At 44.7% G+C, this 13,026-nt stretch overlaps 1 protein-coding gene across 1 annotated transcript in view; it reads left to right on the top strand.

Moving 5' to 3' along the window:
• The window catches only part of LOC148479678 (uncharacterized), a 180,657-nt gene that overhangs the window by 128,609 nt on the left and 39,022 nt on the right, over window positions 1–13,026 (top strand). The gene's annotated exons all lie outside the window — the stretch shown is intronic.

Raw genomic sequence — 13,026 nt, 5'->3', positions numbered from 1 at the left:
TACTACACAGGTTATTATTACACCATCTACTACACAGGTTATTACATCATCTACTACACAGGTTATTACACCATCTACTACACAGGTTATTATTACACCATCTGCTACACAGGTTATTATTACACCATCTACAACACAGGTTATTATTACACCATCTACTACACAGGTTATTACATCATCTACTACACAGGTTATTACACCATCTACTACACAGGTTATTATTACACCATCTGCTACACAGGTTATTATTACACCATCTACTACACAGGTTATTATTACACCATCTACAACACAGGTTATTATTACACCATCTACAACACAGGTTATTATTACACCATCTACTACACAGGTTATTATTACACCATCTACAACACAGGTTATTATTACACCATCTACTACGCAGGTTATTATTACACCATCTACTACACATGTCATTATTACACCATCTACTACACATGTCATTATTACACCATCTACTACACAGATTATTACACCATCTATTATACAGTATACAACACAGTCTATAACAAGTTATTACACCATCTACTACACAGGTTATTATTACACCATCTACTACACAGGTTATTATTACACCATCTATTATACAGTATACAACACAGTCTATAACAAGTCTATTACACCATATACTATACAGTATACAACACAGTCTATAACAAACAACGTCAAATGGTCCCGCTACGATTGTATTTATTGATTCACAAAAACCAAGGCACTGCCTTGAAAAATCGGCTATATGGCGAAATGCGCGTTGGCGGTCCCCACGCTACCGCCGGACACAGCAACATTGTGCTGCTAATATAGGTCAATACAATTTGTTTAGCATTCTAATACCAGGGCTTCCTGGCTCGAGCATACACCAAGAGACGAGAGTTATTAAGAGCAATACGGAGATCAGCTCCGGAGAACGATACCTGTAACAGGGGCATAATCAGAGAGAGTACATATTCTGCTACAAATTAACAACGGCACTGAACGAATAAAAGAGATACATTTGGCTACCATCATTGAGGATGGAGCAATAAATGTCACTTTCTTTGCAACAAAATAACAGAAGTATTGTATGAATTAAAAAAAGATGACTTTTACATTAATATGCCTTCAGTAATTGTGGAGATATACTGTGATTGCTCAGCATTAGTTATCATAACACCTTTCTGAATCACAATCAGTGGTAATCATTGTTGGAGCAGAATAATAGTACTAAAAATTATTTATATTATATATAAACTCTGCTACCATAATAGATAATGACACATTGATATAGAGATCGAAATACTTCTCTCTAAGATGATTAAATTATTGCTGTAGCAGATTAATAGCAATATTACAGAAATTGGGCAATACATTTGGAAACCATTACATGACAACTAATCTTTGCTACTGCAGTAAATGAGAAAAAATATTTACATATAAATTATGGTCATTTTCTCTGAATAATAAAGAGAATATAATAATATAACTGTCAGAGCCCAAATATTGAGGAAACGAGTTCTATTAAATATGGATTAACTAATACCCTACTGTTCCTTAATATCAGTCCATACATTAATATTGAAATGCTATAAACAAGACTATAAATAGTCCGACGGCAGCAAGGACAACACAGTCTATAACAAGTCTATTACACCATCTACTATACAGTATACAACACAGTCTATAACAAGTCTATTACACCATCTGCTATACAGTATACAACACAGTCTATAACAAGTCTATTACACCATCTACTATACAGTATACAACACAGTCTATAACAAGTCTATTACACCATCTATTATACAGTATACAACACAGTCTATAACAAGTCTTTTACACCATCTACTATACAGTATACAACACAGTCTATAACAAGTCTGTTACACCATCTACTATACAGTATACAACACAGTCTATAACAAATCTATTACACCATCTACTATACAGTATACAACAGTCTATAACAAGTCTATTACACCATCTATTATACAGTATACAACAGAGTCTATAACAAGTCTATTACACCATCTACTATACAGTATACAACACAGTCTATAACAAGTCTATTACACCATCTATTATACAGTATACAACAGAGTCTATAACAAGTCTATTACACCATCTATTATACAGTATACAACACAGTCTATAACAAGTCTATTACACCATCTGCTATACAGTATACAACACAGTCTATAACAAGTCTATTACACCATCTGCTATACAGTATACAACACAGTCTATAACAAGTCTATTACACCATCTACTATACAGTATACAACAGAGTCTATAACAAGTCTATTACACCATCTACTATACAGTATACAACAGAGTCTATAACAAGTCTATTACACCATCTATTATACAGTATACAACAGAGTCTATAACAAGTCTATTACACCATCTACTATACAGTATACAACACAGTCTATAACAAGTCTATTACACCATCTGCTATACAGTATACAACACAGTCTATAACAAGTCTATTACACCATCTGCTATACAGTATACAACACAGTCTATAACAAGTCTATTACACCATCTATTATACAGTATACAACACAGTCTATAACAAGTCTATTACACCATCTATTATACAGTATACAACACAGTCTATAACAAGTCTATTACACCATCTATTATACAGTATACAACACAGTCTATAACAAGTCTATTACACCATCTATTATACAGTATACAACAGAGTCTATAACAAGTCTATTACACCATCTATTATACAGTATACAACACAGTCTATAACAAGTCTATTACACCATCTATTATACAGTATACAACACAGTCTATAACAAGTCTATTACACCATCTATTATACAGTATTCAACAGAGTCTATAACAAGTCTATTACACCATCTATTATACAGTATACAACAGTCTATAACAAGTCTATTACACCATCTATTATACAGTATACAACACAGTCTATAACAAGTCTATTACACCATCTATTATACAGTATTCAACAGAGTCTATAACAAGTCTATTACACCATCTATTATACAGTATACAACACAGTCTATAACAAGTCTATTACACCATCTACTATACAGTATACAACACAGTCTATAACAAGTCTATTACACCATCTACTATACAGTATACAACAGTCTATAACAAGTCTATTACACCATCTACTATACAGTATACAACAGTCTATAACAAGTCTGTTACACCATCTACTATACAGTATACAACAGAGTCTATAACAAGTCTATTACACCATCTATTATACAGTATACAACAGAGTCTATAACAAGTCTATTACACCATCTACTATACAGTATACAACAGAGTCTATAACAAGTCTATTACACCATCTACTATACAGTATACAACAGTCTATAACAAGTCTATTACACCATCTACTATACAGTATACAACAGTCTATAACAAGTCTGTTACACCATCTACTATACAGTATACAACAGTCTATAACAAGTCTATTACACCATCTACTATACAGTATACAACACAGTCTATAACAAGTCTATTACACCATCTACTATACAGTATACAACACAGTCTATAACAAGTCTATTACACCATCTACTATACAGTATACAACAGAGTCTATAACAAGTCTATTACACCATCTACTATACAGTATACAACAGAGTCTATAACAAGTCTATTACACCATCTACTATACAGTATACAACAGAGTCTATAACAAGTCTATTACACCATCTACTATACAGTATACAACAGAGTCTTTAACAAGTCTATTACACCATCTATTATACAGTATACAACACAGTCTATAACAAGTCTATTACATCATCTGCTATACAGTATACAACACAGTCTATAACAAGTCTATTACACCATCTGCTATACAGTATACAACACAGTCTATAACAAGTCTATTACACCATCTACTATACAGTATACAACAGTCTATAACAAGTCTATTACACCATCTACTATACAGTATACAACAGTCTATAACAAGTCTGTTACACCATCTACTATACAGTATACAACAGTCTATAACAAGTCTATTACACCATCTACTATACAGTATACAACACAGTCTATAACAAGTCTATTACACCATCTACTATACAGTATACAACACAGTCTATAACAAGTCTATTACACCATCTACTATACAGTATACAACAGAGTCTATAACAAGTCTATTACACCATCTACTATACAGTATACAACAGAGTCTATAACAAGTCTATTACACCATCTACTATACAGTATACAACAGAGTCTTTAACAAGTCTATTACACCATCTATTATACAGTATACAACACAGTCTATAACAAGTCTATTACATCATCTGCTATACAGTATACAACACAGTCTATAACAAGTCTATTACACCATCTACTATACAGTATACAACACAGTCTATAACAAGTCTATTACACCATCTGCTATACAGTATACAACACAGTCTATAACAAGTCTATTACACCATCTATTATACAGTATACAACACAGTCTACGACATGTCTATTACACCACCTGATACACAGGTTATTACACCATCTATTACTGAGGTTACCTATTATACAATATACTGTACAACACAGTCTATGACACGTATATTGCACCATCTAATACACAGGTTATTACACCATCTATAACACAGGTTATTAAACCATCTACTTTACAGTATACAACACAGTCTATTACACCATCTAATACACAGGTTATTGCACCAGCTATTATACAGTATACAACACAGTCTATGACATGTCTATTACACCATCTACTACACAGGTTATTACACCAGCAAAATTATACAGTATACAAGCCTGATTCTGCATGGATCACAATTGCAAAGCTGCACGCAGGCTATAGATATATGATGTATGCACGCAGACTATAGCTATATGATGTATGCACGCAGGCTATAGCTATAATGTATGCACGCAGGCTATAGATATATGATGTATGCACGCAGGCTATAGATATATGATGTATATATGCAGGCTATAGATATATGATGTATGCACGCAGGCTATAGCTATATGATGTATGAACGCAGGCTATAGATATATGATGTATACACGCAGGCTACAGATATATGATCTATGCACGCAGGCTATAGATATATGATGTATACAAACATCCTATAGATATATGATGTATACACGCAGGCTATAGATATATGATGTATGCATGCATGCTATAGATATATGATGTATGCACGCAGGCTATAGCTATATGATGTATGCATGCAGGCTATAGCTATATGATAATACTTCATTTATTAAAACTTGCAACATAAAATACATAAATATCATAAATAAAATATATATAATATACAGTAATAAATAGTATAATAAACATAACCACAACGAAACTTAAATACACACAATATTACTTCATATTGTGCTCCCCCAAACAAATATTACCTAACTTATACATCAACTAACCCCTACAAAGGAAAACTAAGCAAGGATTTAAAACACACGCCTATTCAATATCAAACAATAAACTTAGCAAAACTCCAATACTTCCAACCACCATTACCTACCACCACCAGGCAGATGTATGCAAAACCTTCTCATAAAAAAATAACAACAACAAAATCTACGGGGCATGTAAGAAGAAAAGATTCCCAGCTGAACAAGAAGAGGCTATCCACCACCTACTCAAGGGGGCTTCAGCTGACCCCACCGACTGAACCAACTGACAGCGTCCAGCCTCCCCCTATGCAGATCCATCATCCTATTCACCTCTTGAAGGATTGAACCCACCACCACTTCACAGAGGAGGACCTTTCGCCATATGGAGACATGACACCGTGCACACCACGTGTGGTACCTGACCGCTAAACTAACTAAAAAAATTGTGGTCAAATCAAATCCACCGTACCTTCTGACTACCCCATAAACCCACTTAGGGTAACTAAGACCCGAAAGGCACGGGATTCCAATGGCCCTTGATACATCCTCATAAACTTTTACATTAAAGAGACACTCAAGCAGGAAGTGGTCCATCGTCTCTTCCACCCCTGGACATTCCTCATGTGGACAACCACGTTCACTGGCGCTCCTCCACTTGAGGTTCCCTCCAACATAAAGCTTTCCATGAAAAGAGAGCCAAGCAATATCCTTGAACTTTGGCGGTATCCTCTGTGAATTTAACAGAGCTAACCCGTCCGAAGCGTTACTATCCGGGCAGTCCCTTAGTGACAGCGGGACATGAAAGTGAGGCCCTGATTCAGACCCACTCGCAAGCGGCTGTCCGCTCGCAAGTGGGTCGATGGTCTGCACTGAGCATGCGCACGACGGAGGGAGCTCCGTCGTGCGCATGCGCCCGACGCGACGAGCGAAGGAAAGTCCTTCGCTCGTTGTGTCTGATCAAAGGGGGCGTGCTGTCGATGTTGATTGACAGCACGCCCCCTTTGGTGGGCATGCCAGGGGCGTGCCTCCCTGACGGGGGCGTTCCCACGGGAACGCCTCCCGTCAGAAGCCGGCCCACTGACATCACTAGTGATGTCAGTGGGAGTGATTTTGGCTCTGATAGAGCCAAAATCACTCTGGGGCTTGCGGTTGAAAACCTCAACCGCAGGCTCCGGCTCGCAGTTTCGATGGTCGCGATGGTCACGACCATCGCGGCCATCAAACTGCACGCTCGTATAGGATGTGGGAGGTGACCCACAGCTATACGAGCGTCCAGGAGGACGCTCCATTTTTATGGAGGGCGGCCCTCATTCAGAGCGTGTGCTCTGCTCAGAGCGTGCGGCTCTGAATGAGGGCCAGAGTCCGCAAAATTCTGCTCCCCAACTCCCTCCTGGAACAGTTTTTGACTTCACTCACCCCCACAACATATCACTTTATCACCTTCAAGCTCTGGATGACATAGATTGGAAAGTAACCATGCCGAATCTGAAAACTTTTCACTTGGCCACCATCTATCCATAGACTAAGGAAGGGAGACACCCATGGTCTAAATCCCTCTACCCACTGAGGGGGAGCATCTAAAAACATGCTCCCAATATTGAATTTTATAAAGGCTGTTACAAAAAAGACCACTGGGTTTACCATATCTAAGCCCCCGTCTTTCCTCGGTTTGTAGGTAATACTCCGCTTGACTATGTTGGTCCTATTCCCCCACAACAGCAGAAAGAATAAGGAATTCAACTTAGACCACATGGATTGAGGCAAAAAGCACACATAACTGACATACAAAAATATAGGGACCAGGTAAGTTTTGCACAGGTCAACCTTTTCCCTAAAAGACAACTTCCATCTTTTCCAACACTCCACCTTCTTGGCAGCATCTTCCAGTCTTTTAACCCAGGTTAAGGTGGCATAATCACCATGATCGAATTTGATGCCTAGGATTTTAATCTGATCACTGACATGAGGAAGCTTTCCGGAAGGGAAAATTCATCCCCTTCCTCCCCCATCCAAAAAACTTCACACTTTTCCCGATTTACCCTGGAGCACGAGGCCTCAGAATATTCACAGATAAGATGTACCATGTTACTGGCCTCTGCTTGATAAGACAGAACCACAGTGACATCATCTGCGTAGGCTATTACCTTCAAGGGACACTCCGGACTCAGCAGCACCCCTCCCACAGTTCCACTCTCTACCCTTCTGATAAAGGGGTCAATCGCAAAAACATATAAGAGAGGGCTCAGGGGACAACCCTGACGAACTCCAGAGCATACCTCAAAGGCAGGGCCCACCCAACCGTTCACAAGTGGGAAGCTTTTGGCCAGCCGATAAAGAGTCTGTAACCAATTAAGCAACCATCCTGGAATACCATACCATTCCAGCAAAGCCCAAAGGTACTTATGGTTTACCTGGTCAAACGCCTTAGACTGATCCAATGCCAGTAGGTACTTTCCCCACTTCTCAGCCCTGCACCGCTCAATGGCCTCCCGGACACCAAGTACAACACTAAATGTGCTTCGACCCTTCACAGTACAGTGCTGAGAAGGTGAAAGCAGACGCTCAGAAAATTCCGAAAGCCTATTAAAGAGCACTTTTGCCAAAATCTTTCTGTCAGTATTAAGAAGGGCTATGGGGCGCCAACGCTCAATATGTGACGGGTCTTTCCCTTTGCATAGCAAAATAAGCACAGATAACCTCATGGAAGGAGGGAGAATTCCCTCATCCAGGCTCACGTTAAATACTTCCACAAGCAGGGAATTAGGAAGTCTGAAAAGAACTTATAAAACTCAGATGTTAAGCCATCTGGTCCTGGTGATTTTTTGGGGTTCAACCCCTTTATCGCTTTCCTAACTTCCTCTGCCGTTATATCACAAGCCAAAGGGTCAAGAGAATTACCTTGAGAATACACACCAGGGGTCTCCCTCAGAAATGCCTCCATCCTCTCTCTAATAAGTGGCTGATCAGACAACAGATCCGAATAGTAGGACACTACTACGTCCAGAATGCCCTTCCTATCACTACGAAGGACACCCTGTCTGTCAACCAGTCCCTTAACATGTTTGGCATCGACCGACACCCTACAGCTCTGGTAAGGATCTGGCGAGTGGTAAGAACCATAATCCCTCTCCAAAACCAAAGATGTCAATTGGTTATACTGAAATTCCCTCATCTGAGCCTTCACTTGTGAGATTTCCCCACAATCTCCCTCCTCAGAGATCAAGAGATCCAATTTCCTTCTTAAACTATAGTAGATATTTCTACTTCAGGGTCCATAGGGGTCCACAGGGTGACCTTGGGGTATAGCTGGATCCTGGATCCTCGGGCACCACGGAGTTAAAGCTTTTAGCTGCTCCCAGGATGCACTTGGGTCCAACCTCCCCTATACCCCGCCCCCGAGCCACAGGCACCTCAGTTTTAGATGGTGCCCGGCCGGAGTCGGGTCACCCTGCGGGGGGGGGGGGCTGCAGGAGCAGCCCCCTAAAGCTTTTTATTTAACTAGGTTAAATTTATTTTTACATTAGTTTTTTTTTTTTTTCTCCAGAGCGGCAGCGCTGGGCTGTCTGTAAGACGCCCACGCTGCCGCTCCTTCTCCCTGCTGGCGCCGCGACGCCAGCACTGAACTGGGGATCGCGGCGGGGGAAGCCAGAGTCTGTACTAGCCGGACTCTGGCTTCCCCCGGGACTGCTGCCGGAAGACGCCGGGGAGATCAGGTAAGCCGCGCACCGCTGATTAGCGGCGGTGCGCGGGTAATGCCTTTCATATGCAGTCCCATGCCCCCGGTCTAGGGGACAGACCGGGGGCGCTAGCGGTGGCGGCGGGCCCCCCCTCCATCGGAGGCATACCCCGCCAGACCACTAGACCACCAGGGTAATTAAGCGGCAAGCGGGATGCCGCAACCTTGGGGGTTAAATATGCTAGCCAGGGGAGGAAGCCTTCCCTGTCAGCGGCTCCTCCCCTCAGCTCAGCGCGCCTTTCAGCTCGGAGTCTGGCGTCGCTGAGCTGCAGCTACTCGGCCACTCCTCCTCTGAGGTCTCCAGCGGCCATTTTCTCTGTGGCAGCGTGGATACTCTCAGGGAACACGCGGACCGGTCCCCCTGTGTACCTCTCCCCCGACAAGGACAGTGTACACAGCGCTATAGCCCTCCCAGACACTGAATCTGGGAGGTTGATTGTAGTGGAAAGGTGCAGTGAGTATATCTTCCTGCATGGTATGTGACTTTTGCTAGTGCTGCCTGTCTGTGTCTTTTTTCTACTTACTGTCAGCCTGTACCTATCCCTTTCCTTCTCCTACAAGCCCTACAGGTGTGCGGAGGAAGGGTGTTTCTACTGACCTCACCTATATAGATCACGTATTTGTGAGGTCCGTCACATACAGTTGTGTGCTACACGGTGCCATATTGTGGGCTGTTGTTCAGCACACTGGTGAGTGCGCACGTTTTCTTCCTAAGTCATGTCTGAGGAGGAGATTGAGCACTCCGGGGCTCCAGCATTGTTCTCCTGCAGGCGCTGTTCTGCAGGAGTGGATAGGGAGGATTTGTCACAGGACGCCCTGTGCGGACGGTGCCAGGCGGTCCCTGGTATGTCTAAACCTCCCATTTCGCAGGAGCCACCATGGGCGATGTTTTCCCAGGTGCTGGTGTCCATCACGGACCGTCTGTCGGTCCCGACTGCCGCCCCTACTAGGGCGTTGCCCCAGCCTGCCATCCCCCATTCCCCGGGTGTCCCACAATTATTGCAGACTCCCCCGGGGTCTCAGCCTGTTGGTCCCTATGCGGGGTTGCCAATGTATATTCAGTCCACCCCTGTGGCACAGCCGGCTGTGGTGCCGTTTCAGGCTCCTGTGACAGCTCCTCCACCCTGGGTGGATGCGCTTTCCCACACTGTCCAAGATTTGGCGGCAGCATCTTCGGCTTTTCAGTCGATGTTGCGCAGTGACGTGCCCTCCAGGGCGTCTAAACGCTCAGTCATGGCACAGGCTGCGCATCTTTCGGATTCTGAGGGGTTCTCGGATGATGGTGAGGTACAGGATGACTCAGCCTCAGATGCCTCAGTCCAGGAGGTAGACACTAAGTCTTCCATCAATGTGCGGGCTCTGGTTAAGGCGGTGCGGGCTATTCTTCTGATTGAGGATGAGGCACCCGCTCCCAAGTCAAGGTATCCTAGTTTTAAAAAAGCTAAGGTTACTTCTACAGCGTTCCCCTTGTCTGATCAGTTGACTGATCACATGGCGGTGGCCTGGCAGACGCCCAGTAAGCGTTTCCTGCCACAGAAACGCTTGGCGTCCAATTATCCATTCCCGGAAGCGCATTGTAAGAAATGGGAAACTCCGCCTGCAGTCGATTCCCATGTAACACGCCTCATCAGGAGTGCTACTTTGCCATTGCCGTCTATATCCTCGCTGAAGGATCCTACGGACAGGAAGGTGGAGACTTGTCTAAAGTCTATTTATTCTCTCTCAGGGGCTGTAGCCCGGCCGTCCATGGCCATCTCCTGGGTGGCCAAGGCCATTGAGGGGTGGGCCAACGCCTTGGAGGACACGTTTACGGATGAATCTCCGGACGTCCAGAGGGCGTTGTTAGGACAGATGAGAGATGCCGCCTCCTACATTGGAGAAGCATCTTTGGATGCTAGCCTGTTGACCTCTAGGGTTTCAGCGGCAGCAGTGTCTGCTCGTAGATCCTTGTGGTTGCGGTCTTGGAGAGCAGACGTGGATTCAAAGAAAGGCTTGGAGGCCTTACCTTTTAATGGGGAATTACTATTTGGTCCGGACCTGGACAAAATAGTAGATACCCTGGCAAAATCCAAGTCAGCCTTCCTCCCTTCAGCTACTACACCTGCTAAGGTCCGGAGCTCGGCGTTTCGTTCCTTTCGGGTTCAGGGCAAGGCAAAGGGTCAGTCCTTCCCGAGGCAGTCCGCACCCAAGACCGCCTCAAAGCCAAAGAAGCAAGCCTGGAGTGCTAGGCGCCCTTCTTCCAAGCCAGAAGATAAGCCTTCTGCGTGATGGGACGGGCCTCCCTCTGGGGGACCCCAGAGTGGGAGGCCGACTTCTTCAATTCGCCCAGTGCTGGCACAATACAACCACGGATGCCTGGGTGCAAGAAGTGGTCTCCCAGGGGTACGCCCTGTCTTTTCGGCACAGGCCGCCTTGCCAGTTTTTTTGCACAAGTCCTTCTCAGGACAAAACCAAGGCCTTGCAGGTTCAGGAAGCCATAGAGGCCTTGCTGACGGCGGGGGTCATTATACCCGTACCACAGTCTCAACGTGGGATGGGGTATTACTCTACGCTGTTTCTGGTGCAGAAACCCAATGGCTCTCATCGCCCCATCCTCAATTTGAAGTCCCTGAACAGGTTTCTCAGGGTTCCCAAATTCAGGATGGAAACTTTGCGTTCCATCATACTGGCGATGGAACCGGGGGATTATATGGTCTCCCTGGATATCCAGGACTCCTACCTCCATGTGCCTATAGCAACATCGCACCAACGGTTTCTGCGGTTTGCTATTCTCCACAACCACTACCAATTCAGGGCTCTACTCTTTGGTCTCTCCACGGCACCAAGGGTATTTACCAAGGTGATGGCGGTCATGGCGGCTCACCTTCGGAGCCAGGGGATACGGTTGCTACCGTATCTAGACGACCTCCTCTTGCTGGCAAGCTCCCCGGAGGTACTGATCCAGCATCTCCACCTGACGGTCGCTTGTCTACAGGCGCACGGCTGGTTGATCAACTGGAAGAAATCCTCCCTCATCCCATCACAACGGATGGTTCATTTGGGGGCCCTGCTGGACTCTCGTCAGCAACGGATTTTTCTGACTCCGGAGAAGGTCTCCTCCTTACAGCTGCGGATTCACAGTTGTCTGAGCAGTGGCAGAGTGTCGGTGCACTCAGCGATGAGAGTTTTGGGGTCCATGGTGTCGGCATTCGACATGGTGGAGTTTGCCCAGTTCCATTCCAGGCCCCTGCAGGGGCTGATTCTTTCAGAATGGAACGGATTGCCACACAGGATCCACTCTCAGATGCTGGTGTTGTCCTCGGAGGTGCGTCTGTCCCTAGCCTGGTGGCTGCAGACAGCGCATCTCCTGGAGGGGCGCCCCTTTTGGATCCCGGAATGGGTTCTGCTCACGACAGATGCCAGTCTCCGGGGTTGGGGGGCGGTGACAGGCTCCTTGTCACTTCAGGGTCGTTGGTCGGTTGAGGAAGCGATTCTTCCCATCAACATCCTGGAACTGCGGGCAGTATACAGAGCCCTGCAGTCGTCCGGCACCGCTCTTCACGGAAGGGCCGTTCAGGTGCAGTCAGACAACGCCACCACGGTGGCGTACATCAATCACCAGGGAGGGACTCGCAGTCGAGCTGCGATGTCGGAGGTGTCCCGCGTCCTGGCTTGGGCGGAGCGCTATCTTCCAGCTCTCTCGGCAGTTTTCATCCCAGGAGTCCTCAATTGGGAGGCAGACTTCCTCAGCCGTTATGATGTGCATCCCGGGGAATGGTCGCTTCATCCAGAGGTATTCCAACTACTCGTGGACAAGTGGGGGCTGCCAGAGCTGGACCTGATGGCGTCCCGTTACAATCACAAGCTGCCTGTGTACGGGTCATGGACAAGGGACGCAGGCGCAAGTCTGATAGACGCGCTGT

Source organism: Taudactylus pleione, unplaced genomic scaffold (assembly GCF_031769625.1).
Source record: "Taudactylus pleione unplaced genomic scaffold, aTauple2 ptg000618l, whole genome shotgun sequence".
Taxonomy (NCBI): domain Eukaryota; kingdom Metazoa; phylum Chordata; class Amphibia; order Anura; family Myobatrachidae; genus Taudactylus; species Taudactylus pleione.
The sequence above is the reverse complement of the archived record's forward strand: the minus strand, read 5'-3'. Positions and strand labels throughout refer to the sequence as shown.